Genomic DNA, 17,434 nt, shown 5'->3' with positions numbered 1-17,434 from the left:
CTTTCAGCAATATTGCCATCAGACTCTGGGAATGCCTTTCCCTTTTGCCAGAACCTCCTTATTTCTCAGAAGCCGCATTTCATCCTTTTTCTTTTACCAAAGTTTTGGAGTCGCACAATCTTCCTTTGTTCCCAATCTATTGTCATCTATTACTCTTTTTCTTAAATGAAGTTAAGTTTAGTTCCAGAAAACCTGAGTGGATGTTTTTTATTTTAATTGGCCTGAATGGAGAAGTAAATTACTAAATGATAGATTTTCAATCTCAGGCCTTCAAAGGTTAATTTTAGCAACTGGTACAGTGGTACTAAACATTTCCAAATTAGCCTTATCACATTCAGTATGCTGTGTTCACTAGTGACTGACTCCACCCTTTTTCTGTGGCAACTGTCACAGAGATCAAACCACATTGTTCATAATCTTGCCGTTACATTTGATCAAGATGGGCTTCGGACCATACGTCTGTGCCACCAGTAAAATTGTCAATTTCAATTTCCGTAGCATTTCACAATTTTTTGCTGCCTCAACTCATTGCTACTAAAACCCTCATTCATAACCTTGCTGCCTTTAGACTTGACTGTTCTAACACATGTCTCATTGGACATTTTGGCAAAGAACACAAAACATAGAAGTGTGCAGCATAGGAATGGGCCAAACCACGATGTTGTAGCGAATAAGATGCCAAATTAAGCTTGGTTCATATCCCTCCATTTCTAGTATATTCATGTGCTTACCTAAAAGCCCCTTCAATGTCCTTATCGTATCTGCCTCTACCACCAGCCCTGGCAGCACATTCCAGACACCCAACACTGCGTAAAATAAACTTGCTTTGAATATTCCCCCATAACCTTAAATGCATGCCCTCCAGTATAAGACATTTCAACTCTGGGAAAAAGATTCTGACTGTTAACCCTATCTATGCATCTCATAATTTTATAGACTTCTACCAAGTTTTCACTCAGTCTGTACCACTCCAGAGAAAACAATCCTAGTTTTTCTAGCTTTCCTTATAGCTCTAATCCAAGCAGCATCCTGAATACTGAGATGTTCTAGGCTTTGGAATGGTAATTGATTGGATGCTGAATTGGCCAATCAAGGGTAGGTCACCAAACACAAAGAATGCTAGTGAAAGATAAAAAAAAATTCTGACTGAGTTTTGAAGCCAAGAATGCGTTTTTAAAAAGGTCTGTATTGTGTTGTGACACTCTCTCTGTTTGGTTTCCATTGAAGTTGTTGCTTTGTTCGTTATTCTGATAAGAAAATACATCTCTGTAAGAAGTTACTGAATAATCCTGGAAGGCTACTGAACCCATTTGTGCAAATGGCTGACATTAGAATTCAAGCAAGACCTACTTACTTACCTGTGAACCATTCCATTAACCAAAGATTTCTGAAGGTCTGAAACCCATCATAAAACCCATCATATTTCACTGAAAACTGCAATTTCTTTTTCTTCTTTTAATTTACCCCCTTCACTGTGTCTGTTGGTCAATGTATGGTTGAGAGTTCTGGGTAAAGAACATTGGGCTTAGATCACAGATATTAAGTAGATTGCCTTGTTATTTATCTATGTTCTACTGAAGTTACATTATCACTAGTAAATAGTTAATTTCTGTTTAACTTATGAACTTGATGTCTAGTATTTGTTATTCTTGAAATCTGCTTGGGAACAATTGAGTAATTTTGAGGATCATTGAATATTTTAATTTCACTCTGTTGTGAATCCAGTATTAGTGAGTCTGATCCAGTCTGGCTTGCTATCCTTGTATCACAAGAGAAAGGTCACCCAGCATTCTACTGTCAATACTGTTACTTATGCCATGTGTCATTCACCTTTCTTGCTCTATTCTTAATGATTTACATTAACTTTTAGGCAAGAAATGGCTCAATTCTCAAATTTGCATCCTTGTTATAAATAACCTTTGTAGCCTCCTTAGTTCTCTTCTCACCCCATCTGGATTCAATTAATTCCAGATTCTTGGGCATCTATGATCATAATCATTCCACCATCAGAGGTTATGCCTTCACTGGTTAGTCCCTAAACTCTGGAATTTATTCTCTAAGCCTTTCCACTTTATTTTGCTTTTCACCTTTAAGACCAAATGTTTAATTATCTGCTCTGATGTCACCTCAGGGGGTTCAGTATTTAGCTTTGCTTTATATGAACCATCTTGGGACATTTTATTACATCAAAATAGTATGGAGGGGATGGTGTAATATTAATATCACAGCACTGGTAGTTCAGAGTTCTAGGTCAATGCTGTGGAGATACAGGCTCAAATACCACCACATAAACAGCTAAATCTGATTAACAAGTCTGGGATATAAAGCTAATAACATTTATTCTTGATTTTTGTAGCCATAACACCTATTCTTGATTTTTGTAAAAACTCATCGTTGTTCACAATGTAATTTTGGGAAGGAAACCTGCCTTTTGTATCCAGTCTGACCTGCATGTGACTCCAGGCCAAATCAATGTAGTTCTCTGTGAGCCATTGAGCTCAAGCAGAATGAGGAATGGACAACAAATGGTGGCTCTGCTGGTGAAGACCACATCTCATGTAAGAAGAAAGAATGTTCTTTTAAGTGCTTATCCGCATGCTCTATAGATAAAGAGGAGCCTGCAGATGTACTGTACTTGGATTGCTGCTAGGCATTTGATGAAGTGCTGCATGAACATTTATTGTGGGGGATGTGGTGGGATTAATGTACCAACATGAATAGAGACTGACTGACTGGCAGAAAATGGAGAGTAGGCATAGGTGAATCTTTGTCAGATTGACAAGATGTGCTGTGGCCTCAATGTTTTACAATTTACATCAATGATGTAGAGAAGAGGAGTGAAGGCATGCTATTTAAATTCACAGAAGCTACCAAGATAAGAAGGAAAGCATGTTGTGAAAACTTCATGGAATTATAAGAGGACACGTTGAGTGAGTAGGGAAAAAGATCTGGCACATGGAATGTAATGTGGGAAAGTGTGAAGTTTTTCACTTTGGGAGGAAGACTGAAAAGTACATTGATAACGTGGAGAATAACTACAGAATTTTGAGGTGCAGATGGATTCAGATGTTCTGTGCATGAGTCATGAAAAGTTTGCATACATGTATAGCACATGATCATGAACGCTCATGGAATTTTTTTTATTGTGAGAAGAACTTAATCTAAACTAAGGACCTTATGCTTCAGTTGTGCAAAACATTGGTGAGACCACATTTTGAATACTGTATGCAGTTTTGATCTCCTTATTTTAGGAAAGAAGTAAATACATCAAAGATGGTTAACAGGAAGTTCACTAGATTATTACCTGGAATGAATGCGTTGGCTTATGAGAATATACCTGACCATTTAGACTTGTTTGCATTGGACTTTACTGAAGTTACTTATTTGAAGTTTATAGAATCCTGAATGGTCTTTAAAAAAATGGTCCATTTGTGGTTCACTCCAGAACTAGAAACCACTATGTTAAAATTCAGGGTTGCACTTTCAGGATCAGAGATGAGGAGAATTTATATCTCACAGAAGGTTTTGTGATTATGGAACTCTGTCTTAGAATGCAGTCAAGATGGGGTCATAGAATATTTCTAAAGCAGGGGAGAATGGGTTCATAAACAAACAAAACCAGAAGAGTCACTGGACTGGAAACATTAACTCTGCTGTCTTTGCAAATACTAGCGGGCATGCTGAGTTTCTCCAGCAATTTCTGTTTCAGATCTCCAGCATCCACAGTTATTTATTCTATTTTAGTGTTTAATTCACTGCTACATCTCTTCCAGAAATGCCCACTCTGCTCCTCTTTCTAATAGGATTTCCATAGCACTGAAGAAGGGTCACTGGAAACATTAACTCTGTGTTCTCTTCACAGATGCTACCAGACCTGCTGAATTTCTCCAGCAATTTCTGTTTTTGTTTGTTTCAGATCTCCAGCATCTTCTTTGTTTTACTTCAGGAGTGATATTCTTGTCAGGGAGACATATGAAGGGTCTTTCAGGGTATATTGTAACGTGGAATTCAAAGCACAAATAGCTCAGACGAGCTCCTTTTGAGCATGGGGCAAGTTCAAATATGGAATACTTATGCTCTTATTTTGCATGTTCACAAAGTAATCATGTTGGTTTCCTATGGTAAATAGCAAGCAACTGTATGCAAAAAGGAGTAGAGGCATGGAAGGATTCTGCCCATTTCCACCAGGCATTCCAATTTCACAGTGAATTTTAAGTAACTAATTAAAATTCCTGATAGCTGCTGTTGTGGAAGCTACATAAATAATATATAAACTTATGGAACGTAATCTGTGCTCTGTGGAATGTGTGATGCACTAAAACTGCCCAGTGAAAAAAAAACATCAATTACAGTCTACTGCTGTTAATTCTGAATTGGTTGCATAGAAAAATATCCAGTGCTTCAAATTAAGCTATGTAATTAGAACTAGATTGACTATTCTATGTTAGAAAAAAAACACCTCTATTAATGGATCTTTGGAATTAAGTGACTGAAGTAAAAGGACTAGACTGCAGATATTCAATTACAAAGAAATTTAATGCAAATCATCTGAAGAGGTATCATCATCTTAATAGTAAATTGTCAAATAGGACTAATTTCTAGCATGGTCTCTATGAAAATAAGCCTTGATTGCAATTTTAACTGACTGTACTAGATCAGGTGGAGCTGGAATTGCTAACATTTTCCTTGAGGTTTCAATTTGCTTTCAACTGTCTTTCCCTGTCAAGCAGCTTTTTCCCTTGTCTTGGATATTTTTACAATCAACAAACAAAACACAGCCACCTGGAGAGCAGATCTTTTGTAATCTCTTCCAACAATGAGGTAACTTCAAACAAAGAAGGACAATGTCTTATTACAACGTTTCGAACACCATAATTTTAGTGACAATTCATACTAAATCCGGAGTGAGATTGTCTACTGGTTCCACCTCAACACAGACAGGATAGAGATGAACAATCCCTTTCTCAGAAAACAGAAACAACAGCTGAAATATATGTTTCACTGTTACTCCGGACACATATTGGTTAAAAGTTGGTGTCATACAACAGAGCGAGGTATTGGACAGTTTGATCAACATAATGGATTTTAGACAAGTTCTTAATAGAAAACAGGAAAGTGGAGAAGCTGAGAGGTTTTGTGATGGAATTCTAGAACATACACTGCAAAACTAGTGGCTACTGGTGGGGTATACAAAACACAAGAATTGAAAGAGACTGCTGAAGCATTGGAGCTGATTTTTGTAGAAAAGAGATAAAAGCTCTGAAAGATTTGAAATAAAAAAGGATGAAAACATTAAACAAGGAGACTGGGAGTGATGGATGTTTTAGATTTGATATAGGGTGAGGACATGGGGAACAGCAGTTTGGATGATCATTATGTGGCACCGAGGATAGGAGACTGGGCAATGGAGCAATGAAATATTCAAACCTTGCAGTAAGTTGACCTCTTGAACTCAGTCCTCAACTACTACTCTTGGCTAGAACCTCAAGCCTGGACTTAACGAGGCTTCTGATATGTTCAGTCCCAATAATGGCCCACCATGCTTCTCTAGAAACTCATTCCAAGAAAAGTGTGGAAGTATCACCTTAAAGGAATTAATGCTACCTCTGGCAGTAAATTATTGAGGGTCAGCCACCAGTGCAATGCATGGTTCAACTATCACCCTGGATGTTTTAGATTGTTGAGAACCATGGTCTTCTGCACATTCTAGTGCTCAGGTATATAAGTCAGCCATTCAGCCCCCTCTAAGCTTGATTTTCTGCTGCGTTGCAATCTCATACAGATCTCATACAACTCATCTTTTATCTGAAGGAAGGGAGCTCTACATTTGTGTGAAGAAATTCTGCTGAAGGCTCCCTCTGAAATTTGGAGCTGTATTTCTTTTGCAGCACAGAATTGTCAGCGGATATATCATTTTGTGGCCTGTCAACTTTCATCTGATAATGGTGCTGTGAAACTGCTTTTGGAAATTCTTCCCATGTTAAGTATGCTAAATAAATGTATCAAGACAAATTCTACTCCAGGGTTGTGTATCTAGTTCCCCAGAGTTCTACTATAGGAGATGCCATACCAGTCAATACACATTTATGATTTTTAAACATTATCATATTTACTACAAACATTTTCAAAGTGCACATCTCCAGATCCACAATTACACATTTCAAGGTTCTTTAGATATGATCAAATGATGTTGTGAAAGGCAGTGACACAGATAGCAATCTTACTATGTACGCAGACAGTGTCAGGTCACAGTTACTGGCCTTGAGAGCCGAGGCATTTAAATCCTGCCCTTCTTCTGTCATTTTCAATTACACTTCGGAACAGCCATTTCATACTTCTCATGAATCTGGCTTGATAAATCCTCCAAGTATTTGTGGTGGGGCATTCAGGTGATGCAGAGAATGATACAAGTTACTGCGAGTAGCTGGATTTTGAATTCCACATTGAAAAGTAATGTATTCGTACAATGAGGAAATCCATATTAAAGATGATCTGCCCAAGTGTTACTGAGAATCTTAGAATTATTGTGGTGCAGAATGCAGGCTATTCATCCTGATGTGTCTGAACTAGCTCTCTGAGCATTTTGGGTTAGTGCCAATCTCCTTTCTTTTCCCCAAACCCTGCATATTGTTTTTATTTAAATAATTATCTGATGCCTTGTTTGAATTGAAATGCAATCCTGTAGAAGTGTTCTTCTCAGTCTGAATTGGTCATGTGACATCTACCATGAATCACACACATGGTAAGCAGACCCCAGAAAGCTCTTGTGTTGATTTTGTGTACACTTGAAACACGGTAAAGTAGGACTCACATGAACGTTGCAGAGTTGGAAGAAAGCACAGTTACTGACAAGGAAATATGGGTGCGTGTAGAGCTGTGAGATAAACACTGAGATAAACAAAGCCTCAGTCAAAGCACTGACAAAAGAGAAAATAGCTGCAACTTTCTCCCGCCAGTTCCTGTTCAAAAGGTAAGAGAATATGAAGCAAAATATCTTCTAAGGTCAATGGGAAAATTATGAAATAGCAATGGATTTGTTTAGTAAATCAGTTACATGGCACTGTTGGGAAGAGACTGTTTTCAAAATATATTCCATCCTAAATCTCTCTGAAGAGCAGAAAATGCATATAACTGAAACTTCAAAGGCTTTAGAGGCACCCTTTGAGCCCCAAGTGAATGTTATAATTTAATGGCATGTATTCAATATTCAGAAAATAAGTGAAAGGTCCATTGATCGATACATAACATCATTAATTCAGCTTGCAAAAACCTGTGAATTAGCACAATTAAAGAATGATATCATCAAAGACAGGTTTAGTAAGAGGCGTAATGACTGAGAAGTGAAAGTATACCTGGAGTCATAGAGTCATAGAGATGTACAGCATGCAAACAGACCCTTCAGTCCAACCTGTCCACGCCGACCAGATATCCCAACCCAATCTACTCACACCTGCCAGCACCCGGCCCATATCCCTCCAAACCATTCCTATTCATATACCTATCCAAATGCCTCAAATATTACAATTGTACCAGCCTCCACCACATTCTCTGGCAGCTCATTTCATACACGTACCACCCTCTGCGTGAAAAAGTTGCCCCTTAGGTCTCTTTTATATCTTTCCCCTCTCACCCTAAACCTATGCCCTCTAGTTCTGGACTCCCCGATACCAGGTAAAAGAATTTGTCTATTTATCCTATCCATGCCCCTCATGATTTTGTAAATGTCTGTAAGGTCACCCATCAGCCTCCGATTCTCCCAGGAAAACAGCCCCAGCCTGTTCAGCCTCTCTCTATAGCTCATATCCTGCAACCCTGGCAACATCCTTATAAATCTTTTCTGAACCCTTTCAAGTTTCAAAACATCTTTCCGATAGGAAGGAGACCAAAATTGCACGCAATATTCCAACGGTGGCCTAACCAATGTCCTGTACAGCCCCAACATGATCTCCCAACTCCTGTACTCAATACTCTGACCAATAAAGGAAAGCATACCAAACGCCTTCTTCACTATCCTATCTACCTGCGACTCCACTTTCAAGGAGCTATGAACCTGCATTCCAATTTCTCTTTGTTCAGCAACACTCCCTGGGACCTTACCATTAAGTGTATAAGTCCTGCTAAGATTTGTTTTCCCAAAATGCAGCACCTCGCATTTATCTGAATTAAACTCCATCTGCCACGTCTCAGCCAATTGGCCCATCTGGTGCAGATCCTGTTGTAATCTGATGTAATCCTCTTCACTGTCCACTACACCTCCAATTTTGGTGTCATCTGCAAACTTTCTTACTGTATCTCTTATGCTCACATCCAAACCATTTGTGTAAATGACAAAAAGTAGAGGGCCCAGCACCGATCCTTGTGGCACTCCACTGGTCACAGCCCTCCAGTCTGAAAAACAACCCTCCACCAGCACCTTCTGCCTTCTACCTTTGAGCCAGTTCTGTATCCAAATGGCTAGTTCTCCCTGTATTCCATGAGATCTAACCTTGTCGATCGCTTTACTGAAGTCCATATAGATCACATCTACTGCTCTGCCCTCCTCAATCCTCTTTGTTACTTCTTCACAAAACTCAATCATGTTTGTGAGACATGATTTCCCACACACAAAGCCATGTTGACTATCCCTAATCAGTCTTTGCCTTTCCAAATACATGTACATCCTGTCCCTCAGGAATCCCTCCAACAACTTGCCCACCACTGAGATCAGGCTCACTGGTCTATAGTTCCTTGGCCTGTCTTTACCGCCCTTCTTAAACAGTGGCACCACGTTTACCAACCTCCAGTCTTCCGGCACCTCACCTGTGACTATCGATGATACAAATATCTCAGCAAGAGGCCCAGCAATCACTTCTCTTCCCACAGAGGTCTCGGGTTCACCTGTTCAGGTCTTGGGGATTTATCCACCTTTCACTGTTTCAATGTACAAAGATGTTGCCAGGGTTGGACAGTTTGAACGGTTGGACGGTTGGACGGGAGAGGCTGAATAGGCTGGGGATGTTTTCCCTGGAGTGTTAGAGGCTGAGGGGTGACTTTATAGAGGTTTCTAAAATCATGCAATCACTTCCCAGAGTTCTCAGGTATACCTGATCGGGTCCTGGGGATTTATCCGTCTTTAACCATTTCAAGACATCCAGCACTTCCTCCTCTGTAATCTGGACATTTTGCAAGATGTGACCATCTATTTCCCTACAGTCTATATCTTCCATATCCTTTTCCACAGTAAATACTGATGCAAAATATTCATTTAGTATCTCCCCCATTTTCTGTGGCTCCACACATAGGCCGCCTTGCTGATCTTTGAGGGGCCCTATTCTCTCCCTAGTTACCCTTTTGTCCTTAATATATTTGTAAAAACAAATTGGATTCTCCTGAATTCTATTTGCCAAAGCTATCTCATGTCCCCATTTTGCCCTCCTGATTTCCCTCTTAAGTATACTCCTACTTCCTTTATACTCTTCGAAGGATTCACTCGATCTATCCTGTCTATACCTGACATACCTTCTTTTTCTTCACCAAACCCTCAATTTCTTTAGTCATCCAGCGTTCCCTATACCTACCAGCCTTATTTATCTGGTATAACAACAGGAATATACTTTCTCTGGATTCTTGTTATCTCATTTCTGAAGGCTTCCCATTTTCCAGCCGTCCCTTTACCTGCGAACATCTGCCACCAATCAGCTTTTGAAAGTTCTTGCCTAATATCGTCAAAATTGGCCTTTCTCCAATTTTGAACTTCAACTTTTAGATCTGGTCTATCCTTTTCCATCACTATTTTAAAACGAATAGAATTATGGTCGCTGGCCCCAAAGTGCTCCCCCACTGACACCTCAGTCACCTGCCCTGCCTTATTTCCCAAGAATAGGTCAAGGTTTGCACTATCTCTAGTAGGTACCTCCACATACTGAATCAGAAAATTGTCTTGTACGCACTTAAGAAATTCCTCTCCATCTAAACCTTTAACACTAAACCTTTAATTGGCAGTCCCAGTCAATGTTTGGAAAGTTAAAATCCCTGATCATAACCACCCTATTATTCTTACAGATAGCTGAGATCTCCTTACAAGTTTGTTTCTCAATTTCTTTCTGACTATGAGGAGGTCTATAATACAGTCCCAATAAGGTGATCATCCCTTTCTTATTTCTCAGTTCCACCCAAATAACTTCCTTGGATGTATTTCTGGGAATATTCTCCCTCAGCACAGCTGTAATGCTATCCCTTATCAAAAATGCCACTCCCCCTCCTCTCTTGCCTCCCTTTCTATCCTTCCTGTAGCATTTGTATCCTGCAACATTAAGCTGCCAGTCCTGCTCATCCCTGAGCCATGTTTCTGTAATTGCTATGATATCCCAGTCCCATATTCCTAACCATGCCCTGAGTTCATCTGCCTTCCCGGTTAGGTCCCTTGCATTGAAATAAATGCAGTTTAATTTATTAGTCCTACCTTGTCCCTGCCTCCTCTGATGTTTGATTCACTTCTGTTCTCAAGTGTACCAGTCTCAGATCGATCTCTTTCCTCACTATCTCCCTGGGTCCCCCCCCCCCCCCCCCACCTTACTAGTTTAAATCCTCCTGAGTAGTTCTAGCAAATTTCCCTGCCAGTATATTAGTCCCCTTACAATTTAGGTGCAATCTGTCCTTCAAGTACATGTCATTTCTACCCCAAAAGAGATTCCAATGATCCAAAAATGTGAATCCTTCTCCCATACACCAACTCCTCAGCCATGCATTCATCTGCTCTATCTTCCCATTCCTGCCCTCACTAGCTCGTAGCACTGGGAGTAATACAGATACTACTACCCTTGAGGACCTCCTTTTTAAACTTCTGCCTAACTCTCTGTAATCTCCCTTCAGAGTCTCAACCTTTTCCCTTCCCATATCGTTGGTTCCAATGTGGACAATGACCTCTTGCTGGCCCTTCTCCCCTGTCAGAAATTTCTGTACCCTCTCTGAGACATCATTGATCCTGGCACCAGGGAAACAACACACCATTCTGCTTTTTCTGTGCTGGCCACAGAAACATCTGCCTGTACCTCTGACTACAGAATCCCCAAACACAATTGATCTCTTGGAAGCCGACGTACCCCTCGTTGCATTAGAGCCAGTCTCAATACCAGAAACTTGGCTGGTCGTGCTGCGTTCCCCTGAGAAACCATCACCCCCTACATTTTCCAAAAAAGCATACCTGTTTGAAATAGGTATATCCACAAAAGACTTCTCTCTAGGTGCCAACCTCTCTTACCCTTCCTGGAGTTAACCCACCTATGTGACTGTATCTGAGACTTTTCCCCCCTTCCTATAACTGCCATACTGTTGCTGTTGCAAATTCCTCATCGCTTCTATCTGTCTCTCCAATCGATCTACTCGATCTGATAAGTTTCACATCCAACAGCATTTATGGCAGATATAATCCGCAGTAACCCTTAAACTCTCTTTAAACTCCCACATCTGACAAGAAGCACATATCACCATAAAGGCCATTTTTGCTCCTTCACAATCTACAGACCCAGAAAATAACACCGTCTTATTCCTCTACAAAACACTGCACCAGGTTTAATTAATAGTAATGGCTTATATTTTAAGTTTAATCAAGTGACTTATCTCCAAAAACATAATCAAGAACGAACCCACTGTACTCACTAATACAGCCTTTCTCTTGGACAGACTTAAAACAACAATTAACTTATCTGATTCTGTGTTGTGAACTTCGCCCAAACCAGATCCTCCAAGATTAGTTGTGAAATTCTCAGTTTGTTAATTTTCCCAGATGCACTCCGGTGTCCAGCAACACATGAATTCAAAAACAGCAAAGACAGTAACTGTGCAGGTGTTTTCTTTCTTTCTTTCTTTCTCTCCCTATGTCTGTCTGTCTGTCTCTCTCTCTCTCCTGCACCATCCTCACTCTGTGCTTCCTTTGTCTGCTCTTCTCCCTTTTAAAACTGCTGTTGTTTTGACTTTTTTTCCAAAGTTCCAGAACAATGCAACAGCATATAAAACAGTAATCGCTGCTCCTGGAATTCAAGAAAAATACCTCCAGCACCTAGAAATACCTCAAAAAAAAGCAGCTCTTACAGCTAGAAATTTTTCCTGTCCTCCATCTTGGATTACCCAGAATCCTCTTCCTGAAAGAATATAACCTTACACTCAGGAGAGCAACTGTCAGGTGAAGAAATGCTAAAGTTGTGAATCAGCAGTTAAGTCGCATTCATGACAGGACAAACCAGGTCTTGCATTTCGCAACATGACGAAGCAACTTGCCATTATCTGGAAGTCATTACTCCAGCAGGTAAGTGTCTTGCTCAAATTATATAAATTACCCAGCAAAATGCTTCTCTCCAGGTGTTGCTAGAAATGGTAACAAGAGGATGGCTCAAGAGGACAACCACCTGATGAAGGAGCAGCACTCCAAAATAAACCTGTTGGACTATAACCTGGTGTCGTGTGATTTTTTTAACTAGGGACTAGACCATTTGACATCAATGATTACTGCTGAGATTGACTAATGCCGAAAAGCACACTTCAGCCGTTCTGGTATTCCCAAAGTTGTCATGAGTGACAAATGCCATCAGTTCATGAGTGAAGAATTCAGTTGCTTCATGAAAGATTGAGAAATCCAACACCACTCGTTCAATCATCTCTACTCTATCCTGGGTCAAACAGTAAAGCTGAAGAAGCAGTGAAAAGGAACGATAAAGAAATAAAACAAATCTCACACAGATGTACACAAAGCAATGCTCGAGTGGAGAAACATATCTATTAAAGATGATGTGGTCACTTGGATAACTCAAAATGTAGACAGCAATACTTCTTCCTACTTTTGCATAAAAAACGTTGTTTGATTGAAATGTGATCATGTGCAAATATTCCTTCTCATCTGCCATAGTTATGTGACCTCTACCAAGAAGCTCATATATTGCAAGCAGATATCTTAAGTTCACTTCAATAAAGTCCTCACATTGAACACACTTGTGTTTTGCACACTTGAAACAGCCCTCTTCAATGCTGCAATTGAATCTGCATCCATCACACTTTCAGGCATTGCATTCTGTACCTTAACCACTTGCTTTGTGATTTTGCTTTCTGTCACTTCCCATTTGTTTTCTTCTTTGCAACTGTGGTCTCTGGCTCGAGAGCCATTCACAAGTGGGAGCAGATTTTCCCTATCAATTCTGCCCACACCCTTCATGATTTTGAATACTTCTTTCAAATCTCTTTTAAACCTTCTCCTCTCTAAGGAAAACAGCCCCAACTTGTTCAAACATTTTTCATAACAGAAGTGTCTCATCACTGGAACCATTCTTTTGATCTCTTCTGCCTTTCAATGCATTCACATCCATCCTATAGTATGCCTCTCAGAGCTGTACACAATATTTCAGCTGAGACTTAATCAGTATCTTATATGATTTCAATATAACCTCACTGCTATTGTTTTCTATGCCACTATTAAGGAAGGCTAGAATACTGTCTGCCTTCTTAAAAAGTCTCTCTACCTGTCCTAGGAGATGGTGAGGACTGCAGCTGCTGGACAAGTCAGAGTCGATAAATTATGGTGCTAGAAGAAAAGCACAACATATCAAGGAAGCATCTGAGGAGCAACAGAGTTGGCATATTGGCCATAACTCTTCATCAGGACTGGGAAGGGGAAAGGGGGTGCCAAGAAATAAATAGGGGGTGGTGGGGTGGGGCTAAGGTAAAGGTAGGTGGAATGGTGATAGGTGGGCAAAGGTAGGAAATGATTGTGATAGGTCAGGTCGGGGGGGGCGGAGCTGAGTTGGAGATTTGAATCTGGGATAGGGTGGGGGAGGGGAGATTTGGAAACTGGTGATTTCAAAGTTGAGGCCGTGTGGTTGTAGGGTCCCAAGGGAAGATGAGGTGTTCCTCCTCCAGTTTGCGGGTATCCTTGTGTAGGCAGTGGACGAGGCCCAGAATGGATATGACCTTGGGGAAGTGGGAGTGAGAGTTGAAATGGATGGCCAGAGGAAGGTGGGGTTGGTTGGTGCTCACAGACCAGAGATGTTCCCTGAACCGTTCCGTGAGTTTTCACTCAGTCTCTCCAATGTAGAGGAGATCACATTGAGAGCAATGGATGCAGTAAATGAAGTTTGAGGATGTACGGGTAAATCTCTGCTAGATATGGAATGATCCTTAGGGGTACTGGATGGATGCGAGGGGGTTAGGGGCATGAGCACAGGTTTTGCACCTCCATCTTTATCTGTAGACTCTGTGATTTTGCTTCTTATGGCTACAAATAGTATGAAACTGGCTGATGACAGTGTGATAATTTTATTTTCTAATAAACAGTTAGATTAATTTGCTCAACACGTCAACCAAACATTTTGGACATTGTCACCTACAGGAGGGTTCTATCAGTTGCAAACAAGTTCAATCCCCCTTTGGTACATTCCTTGAAGCAATTCCTAAAAGTACCAGCATCAAGTCCTCATCTCCTCTCAATTCTTCAGTCACACTAGAAAAGTGTTGCCCTAAACTTTGCTTGAATTTACCTCTTAAGTTTGAGATCACTGACCATTTAAGAGCTTCGTATGTATCCAGACCCCTCATTATCACTGATTCACTGCAAGCAGTCGAATTTGCTTGAGAATTGGGAAGCATTTTTCAAGTAAGTTGACATCCAGATGGGGCAGCAGTGCTAATCACTGAGCCACCATGGTATCCATTGATATACCAGCTGGATGCCACATAATTGTCTAAAATGTATGTCTAGTACAATTAGAATCAGAATTTGCAAGCTAGTAAGTAATTTAATGGAACTTTAATCAAGCTTTTGTTTTTATGAGACTTCTGAATCTTATGTATGTCATAATTGTAAAAAGGCACACATTAAACAAATGGATATATTGAAATGCTATCACCACAAACCATGCACTTTTCTGACATTCTTCACTGGCAGCTTTCACTTTAGAAAATCATGCACTTGTACCAAATCACTGAATATAGAACTCAGCAACTTTGCAATTTCACAATGTCTATTGAGTAAAATGAAGACAAACAAAATCTGACAAGTCCTTTTCTCCTTTTTCTGCCACATTTCTCCCATGAGAATTATTTCTCTCTGCCTTTAGATCTCAGCTCCCTGTGAAGTCTTTCAAAAAGTTAAATATATTCCTGGTGGGTAATTTCCTTTTCATATTACTAAAGCTATCTCTAAGCTCCCTAGGACAAGTGAGCTGGCGGGAAAAAAAAAGGATAGCGAAAGATTTGTCCAATTCTGTTACCAGTCCAAATTTTAAGGTTATCCAATATATCATTTTAAAAAGGATTCATTTCACACATGATGTGTTAGATTAAATGGACCTTTTTTCTCAAGTAGTGTGAATCAGATTTTGCCCAGGAGAGTTAGATGGTTCTTCCTCACTCCCCAGTAGGGGGATTTAGGTGCAAATTTTATTCATGTTAGCTCAGCTGTCAGCTCAAATTTTATTGATGGACTATTCTGTGCTTTATCCATTAAAGAATGGCAACATCTCCTGTAAACTGGAATCTCATTTAGTTGGAGAGCAATAACAAGATAAAAATAGAGAAGCTTTTCTATGTCGCACTAAAGCTGCAAATCAGATACATTCCCACAGGAGGCATGCACTGACTCTATCGTTCTTTCTGTGAGTAAAGAAGCACAAATTAAAATGATTCTTGTAGGGGCATATGACAAACTGAATATTAATATTGCTAAAGTAGAACAAGCTGACTATAAAGGTGATACCTGGAAGCAAAAAGATAAGAATGGATAATGGGAAACTGAAGAAAAGTGGCCAGAAAGCAAAGGGAAAAGTACTAAAGGATTTTGATAACTCTTAAAATGGAAGAAATTACAGTGTAAACTACATTAGAAGAGAGATTCTGCAGAGGACAAATGAATGGTCTTGATACTAAATTAATATTTTGCCTTTGTTTTTACAGATAACTGTAGAAGTGGAAATGACAGAGCATAAGAGTAGGAGCGGTAATCAAATCATGATATAGCAAGAAAAGAAATTATTAGAACTCAGAGATAAAATGCACTGAAGACCTAAACATATATGTCATAATAAATTGATCTCAGAAACCCAAGTGAGGTGTATTAACACAATGATAGCATCAAAGAGCTGATCAAGGCAAAGAGAAAACAACAGCATACAAACTAGATAAAACGTTTCAAACAAGAAAGCAAAGTGTCAGACCAAGGCACACTAGTACACAGCAATGCCATAGTCAACAATCAGATTTCATTCAATTCAATAAGGGGTCTGTCTGAAGGATGGTCTTTAGTTCATCATCTGCTGATTCCTGCATCCCAAGCAATTTTTCTCATGGCAGCTTTTGTCAGTCATGCTTTTGTCATTGCCTCCACTCTTAGGGCAGCTCGGTATAAGAGGCAGGTCCCAGGTCTACCTCAACCAAAATGGCAATCATACCTGTTGCTGTTTTCCTAAACCATATTCTAGCCATCTAAGCTGACCAGCACTCCAGAGTAGTCTGATAGTTGATGTGATAAGACAGAAACAGCTGACCTGAACTGGTACGGAAAGAACACTGATATAACATGATGAGTATGTAAGAATTAGCTCTCAGCTATAGAATGAAGATGGAAAACAATTATCTAAAGCACCATAAATTAATGGCATATTAATGTATGCAGGACTTTTTAAAACACCAGCAGTATGGGGTAATGTTATAGAATTTATAGGTAAATGCAACAAGAACTCACACAGCATCTTTAGTGAAATGCACTATGCAGAAATGTACTCAGGCATTTCATAGGAGCATTAACTATCAGGTAAAATTTACATAAGCTACTTAAGTAAGTAACTTAATTTTATATACGTTACATAAGTTACATAAGGAGCCATTTGGACTTACAGCTAAAGATTTTGTCAACAGAGTTGATTTTCAGATGTTGTTTATGTGGACTTTCAGAAAGCTTTTGACAAATTCTGAGACTGTTAGCTAAGGTGGAAGCCCAAAACATTGAGGCTGAATTATTGACATAGATAGGAAATTGATTGAAAGGCAGAAAACCAAGAGTTGGAATAATGGGTGAACGTTTAAATTGGCAGGATGTGACTAGTCGTGTCCCACAGGGGTCTGTGTTGGTGACTCAAACAAACTTGGATAATGGCTTTAAAAAGTCAAAGACCCAAATTTGCTGATGACACAAAATTGGGCAGCATTGTCTACAATCTATGGCGATGTTGACAGCATAAAATTACAGTAGGACAGTGATAGATTAGATGAATGGTCAAAGCTTTGGCAGATGGATTTTAATATAAACAAATTAGACATAATTTATTTTGGACCAACAAAGGATAGATCAGGGTGTCTTTTAGAATACAAAAAGTTAAGTACAGTGGATGTCCCCAATAAGATTTGGGGTTCAGGTGCATAGCTCTTTAAAATGGCACAGCCAAGTACAGAAAATAGTCAGAAAAGCTAACGGATT

Source organism: Chiloscyllium punctatum, chromosome 37, assembly GCF_047496795.1.
Source record: "Chiloscyllium punctatum isolate Juve2018m chromosome 37, sChiPun1.3, whole genome shotgun sequence".
NCBI lineage: Eukaryota > Metazoa > Chordata > Chondrichthyes > Orectolobiformes > Hemiscylliidae > Chiloscyllium > Chiloscyllium punctatum.
Note: the sequence above shows the minus strand (reverse complement) of the source record.